Genomic DNA, 12,181 nt, shown 5'->3' on the forward strand with positions numbered 1-12,181 from the left:
AATATATCATTTTCAGAACTCATTCTTTATAAATAATTCAAATACTTCATTGTGATTCATGTTCATCTGAAAGAGGCTGTAGGTCTTTTTTTTTTTTTTTTGGCTAAATACTGGGCCAAAAGTGAAAATTAATTCATCTTTAGTTTTTCAATAGTGAAAATATTACAGATCTTTCAGAATAGAGACGAATCCATTAGATAAAGAGTGTTTCTCAGCCTGATTACAAACAATTTACCATTACGTTGCTAGCTAGAAAACATAGAAATTTAAGTTTTTATGTAAATAAATGTGAATAAACAAATGTAAATCTCCTTCTAAGTTCGAGGTGGCTGTGTGCATTGATTTGGCTAACAGGATGTATTTTTTCTGACAGGAAACTTTAAAAAAAAAAAAAAAATGGTGTATTACATTAACTGATTTTTATATGTTGAACCATCCTTGCCTTCCAGGAATAAATCTCGGTTGGTTATGGTGTATAATCTTTTAAATATGCTGCTGAATTTTATTTGCTAGTATCTTATCAAGGATTTTTACATCAATATTCATAAGGGATATTAGTAGTTTTATATCTATTGTAATGTCTTTGGCTTTGTTATCAGAGTAATGCTGACTACATACAATGAGTTTGGAAGTGTTTCTTATGTTTGTTCACAGTGTTCAGGGTTTCCAGTTGTACTTAGAAAGAACAACAGGGAAAAGTACGCCTACTCCATTTTTCCAGAAATGAAAGTTGGGACAATCCTTTTTTATGAAGGATGTGTCATGTCCCTGGTCTCTGGGCATTAACGCCCAGTACTCCTCAGTCATTGTAGCCCAAGACACTCTGATTGGAATTACAATTATTCTTTCATTGTGCATCAAGGTTATTTCTAATATTTCATTAAAACATAGAATATGATGAAAATTCTTGAACATAAATCTTTGCTGCATTGCACTAGTCATTTCCTTATGACAGGAAATATCTTATTCTAATCCAAAGATTAGGATTACTAGGCCAAAAAGTGCATACTTTTTTTTAAGACTCTCAATGCACATGTAAAGTTACTTTTTGGAAAGGCAGTGCCAGTGGCTTCACTCCCCCTTAAAACACTGAGCATTATCAATTATTTTCTGAAAAAAAGATTCTCTTTCATTCATTACAGAATAATCAGGAAACAAACATGTAAACAAATAAAAAGACAAGCAACATGAAAATAAATCCTCTCACACAGGGACAACCCCTTTTTCTGTCTTGGTATCTATCGTTCCATAAACTTTTTTGTTTGTTTGTTTTTGTTTTTGGCTGCGTTGGGTCTTCGTTGCTGCGCACGGGCTTTCTCTAGTTGCGGCGAGTGGGGGCTACTCTTTGTTGTGGTGCGTGGGCTTCTTATTGCGGTGGCTTCTCTTGTTGCAGAGCACAGGCTCTAGGCATGCAGGCTTCAGGAGCTGCAGCACGTGGGCTCAGCAGTTGTGGCACATGGGCTTAGTTGCTCTGCGGCATGTGGGATCTTCCTGGACCAGGGATCGTACCCGTGACCCCTGCATTGGCAGGCGTATTCTTAACCACTGCACCACCCATGAGCTTTTCATTATAGTTATATAGTTACATTTGCATATATATTTTATTTTAAAAAAATTTAATCATGTCACATATGCTGTTTTGTAGCCTGATTTTTCAATTCAGCAATATATCATAACTATCTTTCTATGTCAATAGACAAATTTCTACAACATATATATATATATTTTTTGGCCGTGCTGCATAGCTTGCGGGATCTCAGTTCCAGGACCAGGGATTGAACCTGGGCCGTGGCAGTAAAAGCCTGGAATCCTAACCACTAGGCCACCAGGAAACTCCAAACATTATCTTTCTTTCTTTCTTTCTTTCTTTTTTCCCGACATTATCTTTTTAAAACAAACATTACTATCTTATAGTTCCTGTGAATCAGGAATTTGAAAGCAGGTTGACTGGGCAGTTCTGGCTTGGGGTCTCTCAAAAGGCTGCAATCAAAATGTCAGCTGGGGCCATACAGCACCATTTCAAATAACTGTTGTACTAGTACTCTTCTGGTTGCAAGGGACAAATACAAATTGAAATAACTGAAGCAAAAAGAGGGATGTATTGGCTCGCATAACCAACCATAGAAAAGGTAGGAATGAAGGACTAGAACGATAGATGTGAGTTTTTCCAGAATTCACTCTTCAGCCTCTTGTCAGTGCCTCTTTCTGTGTGTCCAGTCCATTCTCTCAGATTGGCTTCTTCAAAACATTTGGAGAAATGGCAACCCATAGTGCCTATGCTCACACCCATTGCAAACATTCCACTACATGATTGTACTTTTTTTTTTTAATTCATTTAATTTATTTTATTTTTGGCTGCGTAGGGTCTTTGCTGCTACACACAGGCTTTCTCCAGTCGCGGCGAGCCGGGGCTACTCTTCGTTGTGGTGCGTGGGCTTCTCATTGCAGTAGCTTCTCTTGTTGCGGAGCATGGACTCTAGGCGCACAGGCTTCAGCAGTTGTGGCCTGCAGGCTTCAGTAGCTGTGGCTCGCAGGCTCTTGAGTGCAGGCTCAGTAGTGGCACACGGGCTTAGTTGCTCCACCGCATGTGCGATCTTCCTGGACCAGGGCTCGAACCCGTGTCCTGAATTGGCAGGCAGATTCTTAACCACTGCACCACCAGGGAAGCCCATGATTGTGCTTTAATACATGGATATCCAGTAATATATTAAGAACTTCTACAAACCAACAATAAAGAGACAACCCAACTCATACTTTTTTTCTTTTTTTTTTTTGCGGTACGCGGGCCTCTCACTGTTGTGGTCTCTCCCGTTGCGGAGCCCAGGCTCCGGACACGCAGGCTCAGCGGCCATGGCTCACGGGCCTAGCCGCTCCGCGGCATGTGGGATCCTCCCGGACCAGGGCACGAACCCGCGTCTCCTGCATTGGCAGGCAGACTCTCAACCACTGCGCCACCAGGGAAGCCCACTCATACATTTTTATACTTGAAAAAATTTAAACATAGCACAGGAATGATTGATTCCTTGAAAGTTAGAAAGAATTTTTTCATGAAGTTATCTGTACATAGCACTTTTTTGAGTAGTTCTTTGACAAGGTCCTCAATTTCTCCTGTGATCATTGGTGTTTTAGATTTTTTTGATTTTGTTTTGTTTTGTTTTGTTTTTTGGTTGTGCTGCACGGCTTGTGGTATCTTAGTTCGCTGACCAGGGATTGAACCTGTACCCTTGGCAATGAAAATATGGAGTCCTAACAACTGGACCATCAGGGAATTCCCAGTATTTTAGGTTTTCATCTTTTCCTAGAGTCTTTTTTTCTTTTGGTAAATAATACTTTTCTCTCTTCATCAGGTTTTCAAAATTTTGACATAGAATTATATAGAGTAGACTCATATTTAAAATAAATCTTAGGGACTTCCCTGGTGGCACAGTGGTTGGGAATCTGCCTGCCAATGCGGGGGACACGGGTTCGAGCCCTCGTCCAGAAGGATCCCACATGCCATGGAACAACTGGGCCCGTGTGCCACAGCTGCTAAGCCTGTGCCCTAGAGCCTGTGAGCCACAGCTACCGAGCCCGTGTGCTGCAACTACTGAAGTCCGTGTGCCTAGAGCCCATGCTCCGCAACAAGAGAAGCCACCGCAATGAGAAGCCGGCGCACCGCAACGAAGGGTGGCCCCCGCTCGCTGCAACTAGAGAAAGCCCACGCACAGCAACGAAAACCCAACACAGCCAAAAATAAAATAAATAAATTAAAAAAAAATAAAATAAATCTTAGCTGGGATTTTGACTGGGATTTCATCAAATGTATACCTAAAATTTGGAAGAATTGATATCTTAATTTTAGCCTTCCAATCTATTAAAAATGGTACATATCTCTCTATATATTTGTATCTTCTTTAACTTCTCTCAGTAGTTTTCAGTTACAAGAAATTACATATCTTTCATTAGATTTCTTCCTCCATATGGTGTTTTTGATGCAGAAGAAATTACATATCTTTCATTAGATTTCTTCCTCCATATGGTGTTTTTGATGCTGTTATAAAGGATGTTTTTGTTTTGCAATTGCTTAATGTGAGTATACAGAAATAGAATTGATTTGTGTATATTGACCTTGTATTTTATGATCTTCATTTATTAGTTCATTCTTTAGCTAATTCATGTATTAGCTCTAATAGGGCTTTTTTGGGTAGATTCCATAGTGTTTTCTACATGCACAATCATGTCATCTGCAAATAATAATAGTTTTACTTCTTCCGTCTAATCATTATGCCTTGTTTCCACTATTAGGAGAAAATAGTTCACCATTAAGTACAATGTCAGCTGAAGTTTGCTTTAGATTTATTTATTTATTTATTTTTGGCTGCGTTGGGTCTTCATTGCTGCACACGGGCTTTCTCTAGTTGCGGTGCATGGGCTTCTCTTGTTGTAGAGCACAGGCTTCTAGGTGCACAGGCTTCAGTAGTTGTGGCTCGCGGGCTCTAGAGCCCAGGCTCAGCAGTTGTGGCGCACGGGCTTAGTTGCTTCGCGGCATGTGGGATCTTCACGGACCAGGGCTCGAACCCGTGTCCCCCGCATTGGCAGGCGGATTCTTAACCATTGTGGCACCAGGGAAGTCCCAAATGAGGTTTGCTTTGGATGCTCTGTAGCAGATTGAAAAAGTTCCCTTCCATTTCTGATTTGCTGAGGTTTTTCAAAATTATAAATATATAGTTTCGAATTTTGTCAATGCTTTTTTTTAATCTATTGAGATGATCATATTTTCTCCTTTATTTTGCTAATGAGGTGAATTACATTGATTACTTTTTTAAATGTTAATCCAGTGTTGCATTCCTAGTATGAACTCCACTTGATACTCTAAATATTTTGTTTTCTTTGAACTTTTTACCATGTGCATATATATTTATTAAAAATTAATCACTTAAAAAATTTTAATGTATACAACTGTAAATGAGTAGGGCTAGTTCTGGGCATTTACCCTAAGGAAAAACAGGACAAATGCACAAGCATGTGTCTATTCAAGGATGTTCATTGTTGCTTTTTTTTTTTAATACTATCAAAAAAAATTATAAACAACCCAAATAGCCACCATTAAGGAAGTGGTAAATAGATTAATTTATACTCAGGCAATGGCATAGTAGTCGGCCATTAAAACTCATAACTTATGTCCATATATGAGCATAGAAATATGATTAAGATAGCTTACCAAGTTAAAAAGAAGGTAACAAACCATATGCGTAGAGTGACCCCAGTTTTTAAACATATACACACACACACCAAGAAAGAGATCTAGAAGATTGAGGTAGATAAATAGAAATATTGACATGGAGAAATCTACAAGACATATAATTAAGTGAAAAAAAAAATCAAGTTGCAGGACAGTACATATAGTATAATCCCATTTATGGCAAAACAAAAACAAAAAAATATACTGTATATAAATATACAGTTTTGTGTGTCAGGATTCTTTGCTGCCAAGCAACACAAACTGATTGGCTAATTTAAGAAAACAATAATGGGAAGAGTTTATTGAGTAATTAGGGATCCCCCAGAGACTTAAGGAAAATGTGAAGAATCAGGTCTCAGAAAAAACAGAAACAGCCCTAGAGAGCCGGCAAGAAGCAAACCTGTGGTAGGCTCCTCATGTTACCACTCTTAGAAGAACACACTCATATAACGTTTTCATTTTCCAAACCAATATTCAAATTACAGGGAAAGACAGTTTTGATCGGCCTAGCTTGGGGTCATGCACATGCCCACCCTTTGGCAGACAACCCAAGAGACTATATCTAATATGGATGGTAAAATTCGAGGGCTATTTGTACAGGCAAAAACAAGATGATCTCTTTGGTATACAAATACACACTTTTCTCTGGGGAGTGCATAGCCTTTCACATAAACTATGATGAAATGGCACCCCCTGGATTTGTGCAATTCAGCGGCTGTGGAAAGCAGATTTACAATAGTTACTTTTGAGTTTCTATGTTATCTGAATTTTGTTACAAGGAGAATGTATTCTTGTGCTCTCTGTGCTGACTGGGGCCAAAGCTGCCTGTGGCTCCAGTCCATGACAAATGCCAATATTAGAGAATGAGCCTCACACAGGAAAAATGGCAGAGCCAAGAAATAAAGAGAAGAAAGAACCTGATGGGCTCTATACCCTGGGTCCAGTCATGCTTGAGGGCACTTCCATCCCTTCCCTTTTTAAGATTTAGAAGTGTGAGCCACTAAATCCTCCCCACCCCATTTTTTCTTAAATTAGTTTGAATTTGACTTGCAATTGAAAGAATTGCAAGTGGGAGCAAGGAAAGGTATCAGTGCTATTTGTATAACCACAGTAGCAAATAAGCTTGTCAAAAATAACATTAAAAAAAACCAGGCCAATACCATATAGTTAAAAATTGTAAATATACAGTGAAAAGTTAACCTATGAAATGGGAGAAAATATCTACAAATCATATATTTGATAAGGGTTTGACATCCAAAATATATAAAGAACTCCTACAACTCAGCAATACAAAACCAGATAACTTGATTTAAAAATGGACAAAGGACTTGCATAAACATTCTCCAAAGATGATATACAAATGGCCAAGAAGCATACGAAAAAATGGGCAACATCACTAATCATCAGAGAAATGCAAATCAAAACCCCAATGAGATATCATCTCACACCTATTAGAATGGCTGCTATCAAAAACAAAAAAAAAATAGGAAATAATAAGTGTTGTCAAGGCTGTGGAAAATTGGAACCTGGAAATTGTGCACTGTTGGTGGGATTGTATGGTGCAACCACTATAGAAAACAGTATAGTGGTTCCTCGAAAAATTAAAAACAGAAGTTCCATATGATCCAGAAATCCCACTTCTGGGTATCCAAAAAAATTGAAAACAGGGTCTCGAAGAGATATTTGCACACCCATGTTCACAGCAGCACTATTCACAATAGCCAAGAGGTGGAAGCAACCAAGATGTCCATGGCAGGATGAATGAATAAAGAATATGTGATATATACATACAATGATGTATTATTCAGGCTTAATAAAGGAAGGAAATACTGTCACATGCTACAGTATGGATGAAGCATGAGGACATTGTGCTAAGTGAAATAAGCCAATCACAAGAACACAAGTACTGTCAAACATCCTAAAACAGTCAAATTCATAAAAACGGAAAGTAGAATGCTGTTTACCAGGGTCTAGGGGGAAGGAGAAAAGGGGAATAGTACCTTAATGGGTATATAGAGTTTAAGTTTTGCAAAATAAAAAAGTTCTGAAGGTCTGTTTCACAACAATGTAAATATACTTAACACTTTTGAACTATATACTTAAAAATGGTTAACACGGAAATTTTGTTATATGTTTTTTACCACAATAAAAACATTAGCATATCAAATCTAGAAAGCTCATTAAAATAATAACACTATGACCAAGAATGATTTATTCTAGGGATGTTAGACTTTTTGACATTTGAAAATGTATTAATATAATTCATCACACTAATTGAACTAAAACGAAAAACTATATGATCATCCCAGTGGGTGCCTTTAATAAAATTCAACAAACACAATAAAAATATCCAATTGAATAAGAATGTCAGAAAACAACAGCCAATATTAATTGAAAAATATTAAAGAAATTACTGTTAAAGTCAGGAACAAGACAAGGATGTCATTTGTTACTACTTTAGTTACAATTGTTCTTAAAATTCTAAGCTAATGCAGGGACTTCCCTGGCAGCCCAGTGGTTAAGACTCTGTATTTCCATTGCAGGGGGCGTGGGTTCGATCCCTGGTCGGGGAACTAAGATCCCATATGCCATGCAGTGCAGCCAAAAAATAAATAAATAAAAATTAAAGTTCCAAAATAAATAAATAAATTAATTAATTAAAAATAAGCTAATTTAATAAGGTAAGATGTACACAAACAGAGAAAGAGGAGACAAATTAATTTCCCCCTTTTTTAATTTTTCCCCCCTTTTTTAGAAGAACAAATGCTCATTAAAATATTTAAACAACGTGTAAGGTAAAAAAGTAAACATTACTCATTCTGTCAATTTTGTTATTTAGAGGTAATCACCTTCAACAGACCCTTTTCTGTGTATATTTCTGAGGTATATACTTGGATTTTGAAAAATAAAATTGGGATCATGATCTATTAATATCTTAGGACGCGCAGTGGTTAAGAATCCGCCTGCCAATGCAGGGGTCACGGGTTCGAGCCCTGGTCCGGGAAGATCCCACATGCCACAGAGCAACTAAGCCTGTGCACCACAACTACTGTGCCTGTGCTCCAGGCCCGCAAGCCACAACTACCGAGCCCACGTGCCACAACTACTGAAGCCCATGTGCCTAGAGATCATGCTCTGCAACAAGAGAAGCCACCGCAGTGAGGAGCCGGCACACCGCAACGAAGAGTGGCCCCCTGCTCATGGTAACTAGAGAAAGCCCACACACAGCAACAAAGACCCAACGCAGCCAAAAAATAAATTTATTAAAAAAATAATAATATATTAATACCTTGCTAAATATTTTTTAAACATAACAAAATAGCATGGACTGATTTCCAGGTTGGTACTAGAGGTTTATCTTATTCTCTTTAATGGCTTCACAGTATTTCATAGCATAAATGTACTATAATTTATTTAACCATACCCTACTGATGAACTGTAAGTTGTTTGAAAGTTTTTTGCTATTAAAACAATGCTTTGATGAATAGCTGTATGCATATATCTTTGTTCACTTGTGCAGGATAGTCTTTTAGAATTGAAATTGCTAGGTCAGAGGATACACAATTTAAAATTTTTCACAGAAACTCTCAAATTATCCTTCAAAAATACTAAACAAGTTACAGGCAGAGCGTTTGAGAACATCCGCTTATCCATATTTCCACCAACAATGAAATATTATAATCCTTGCCACTTTGCCTATCTGGTAACTGAAATCCCCCCTAAAGTCATTATTTGTAGATTATATGGTCATTTTCCTGGAAAAACCAAGAAAATAAACTAAATAAAGTTTAGACTAGAGAGCCGGGTATGTGTGAAGGAAAGCACTTCATACCTGGAGGAAGTATGAATTGTACTCTGGATGGCAATTTCTCAGCATGAGTAAAAAATATTAAAAATATGCATCTCTTCTGATCCAATAATCAAAATCCAGGATGTTTTTCCCTAGGGAAATAAGGAAATGTGCAAAGATTTAGCTACAATAATTTTTACTGACCCATGGTTTATAGCTATGAAAAACTGAAAACAACCTAAATGTCCAACAGAGAGACAAGTTAAATAAATGAGGGTTTGTTCATACAGTCACACACGACACACCCATTAGAAGTGATATTGTAGATTAAAATATGTTGACAAATTAATATTTTCATGTTACAGTGCTCAATGAAAAAATCACAAAACAACGCGTACAATACGATGCCAATAAACGTGTATATATATATAGTACTGTATCATCCATCAAATTAATTTTGGTCAAATGTAATCTGCTCTAAAGGTAAATTCATTTTGAAGCCCAGGCCAAAACACCAGTCCAAATGTGAGCTGAGCTTCCTGACATCCCAGTTAAGGTACCAGGAGTGGATGTAAATATAAAACTCAGAGATAATCCTGACATAAAAAGAAATGTCTGTTCTGGGACCTGAAAATGAGGCCTCTTAATGAAATTAACAGCTGTTTGAATGACCTCTCTCTGTTTGTTTACAAAGAACACAAGGTCTGCCAGCGAATCTCAGGATTGTTCTAAGTACCCCTGGGGACCCCACATTGCGCCTGTCATTTAGAAGCTTATCCCTTGGTTGGAAGAATCCAAACAAGATGCTTTCAGCTCAACATTGCAATGGCCCCAGCAAAAAGGAGGGCCACTGTTTGCTCTGTGACAATTCCCTGTTTTCCCAAACCATGAATCAGCCCCATTGTCCCACCCGCCTCTGTGTATCATTCATTCTGTTCATCACAGCTAATGGCAAAAGCAGGAACACGGCAAAGAAAGAGAACACGAGACCCCAGTATTTAATTCTGCTTGTAAAGAGAGAGTCAGGATTTCACTCTGCTTCAGAGAAATAGCTGGAAATGTGTCAAAAGGCTAATTTCACGGAGAGTATCTAATTTACAAAATAATACTTGGCATTTGACCAGCATTTTTCATCCAAAGGTGGAGGTGTTTCCAAATGTGAATGTATATAGGTGTTCTGGGCACCACACCACGTCAGACTTTTCCTTTCCTCCTCCACTGGCTTCCCTTCTACCCCAGTTTCTCTCCTCACTCCTCCTCCCTGTTCCATCCCAGTTGTAAACAAATGATAGTTCAAGCTGGGTAATACTCTCTCTTGTTCTCATTGTACAAGCTGATGTTCACTCAGCTGGCCTGACCCTTTCATGCAATTTATTTTATAAAGAATAAAAGGGGAGAAATTTTTGTCTCCTGGTTATAGCACCCATTGCCCAAAAAATCAGCTCTCTTTTAAAATTACCATAAGCCAGTTCAAGACCATGGCTTTCTACTCCATGATAACTCAATTTACCTCCACTGTATTAGTTAGGACTCTTTGGTTGTAAGTAACAGAAACCCTTTTGAGCTAGCTTAAGGGAAAAAAAGGGGCGGGGACAACTTTTAAAGGATAGAGAGGTGCTTTCATAGCACCAAAGGACAGGTAGCAGAGAGGCCACTGAAGGGTCTGGAACCAGGAACAGTTAAGCAGTCTTGAGCCCCTACCTTTTCCCTCCCTGCTTTATTCCTTTTCTCTCTGCATATCTGCTTTTCTTTCTCCTCTGATCCACTTGACATGCAGAATGTGGCTGCTGTATAGCTCCCAGTTCACATGCTAAAATTCCAGCCAACTGCAGAATGATTATCTGTTTCAGTTCAATCCTGAATTCCCCAAAGAAGAAATCTAATCATCAAAAAGGGTGGCTTGTCCCCCTCTGGCACAAACAGCCAGGGCCAAGGAGGCAGAGTCAGGTGGTAGCAAAACGGTTCCTAAGTGCCCACTCCAATGATGTGATATGTGGGTGTGCTTCCCAGGGAAAAGGGGGTGGCTAGTGGGCTGAGGAAATGACTGAAAACCTAAGTCAAATCCATTTATTGCTTTGATACTGAATTATTTATTAACAGATTATTTTTTCTTGTTGAAGCTCAGGAATATCCTTCTAAAAATATTTCTAATTACATTTTTTAAAATAAATTTATTTATTTTTTGTTTATTTATTTTTGGCTGCGTTGGGGCTTCATTGTGGCGCGTTGGCTTTCTCTAGTTGCGGCGAGCGGGGGCTGCTCTTCGTTGCGGTGCGTGGGCTTCTCATGGCGGTGGCTTCTCTTGTTGCAGAGCACGGGCTCTAGGCACGCAGGCTCAGTAGTTGTGGCTCAAGGGCTCTAAGCGCAGGCTCAGTAGTTGTGGCACACAGGCTTAGTTGCTCTGCGGCATGTGGGATCTTCCTGGACCAGGGCTCGAACCCGTGTCCCCTGCATTGGCGGGTGGATTCTTAACCACTGCGCCACCAGGGAAGCCCCCTCTAATTACCTTTCTATACAATGAGGTTTTCATGACCACGGCCAGTTCACATAGCAGGGTTGAGACACATGACCACTTCTCATGGGTAGTGCAAATGGCAGTCCTCCTGGATCCCAGTTGCACCAAATCTCTTAGCTTTTCCAGTTGTCAAAGACCAGTAGCTCCAAATTAAGTAGTGAGTACTGACTTTTGCTTCCAGTGTTCCTGAGTACTGGGCAGATTTATGGGAATAACCTGGATCTTGGAAAAGGCAGCTCAGTGTTTACTGAAGGTCGATAATGTATTGAAAATACCACCGAAAGCTTTGTCATCTTGGCTGAATGTTTAGCTTCTCCGGGTCCCTTCTTCTGTAAAATAGGAGTAATAATTTTTTTATTCCTACCTCTCAGGGTCGATTGTGGGTCAGAGAGAGTATATAATCAAAAGTACTTTGTGGGGACTTCCCTGGTGGTGCAGTGGTTAAGACCCAATGCAGCCATAAATAAATAAATAAATAAATAAATAAAACTATAATGAGATACCACACCACATACCTACCAGAATAGCTAAAATAAAAACACATTGACAGGGGCTTCCCTGGTGGCGCAGTGGTTGAGAGTCCGCCTGCCAATGCAGGGGACACAGGTTCTGAGACCCGGTACGGGAAGATCCCACATGCTGCGGAGCGGCTAGG

This window comes from Tursiops truncatus, chromosome 20 (assembly GCF_011762595.2).
Source record: "Tursiops truncatus isolate mTurTru1 chromosome 20, mTurTru1.mat.Y, whole genome shotgun sequence".
Classification (NCBI taxonomy): Eukaryota; Metazoa; Chordata; class Mammalia; order Artiodactyla; family Delphinidae; genus Tursiops; species Tursiops truncatus.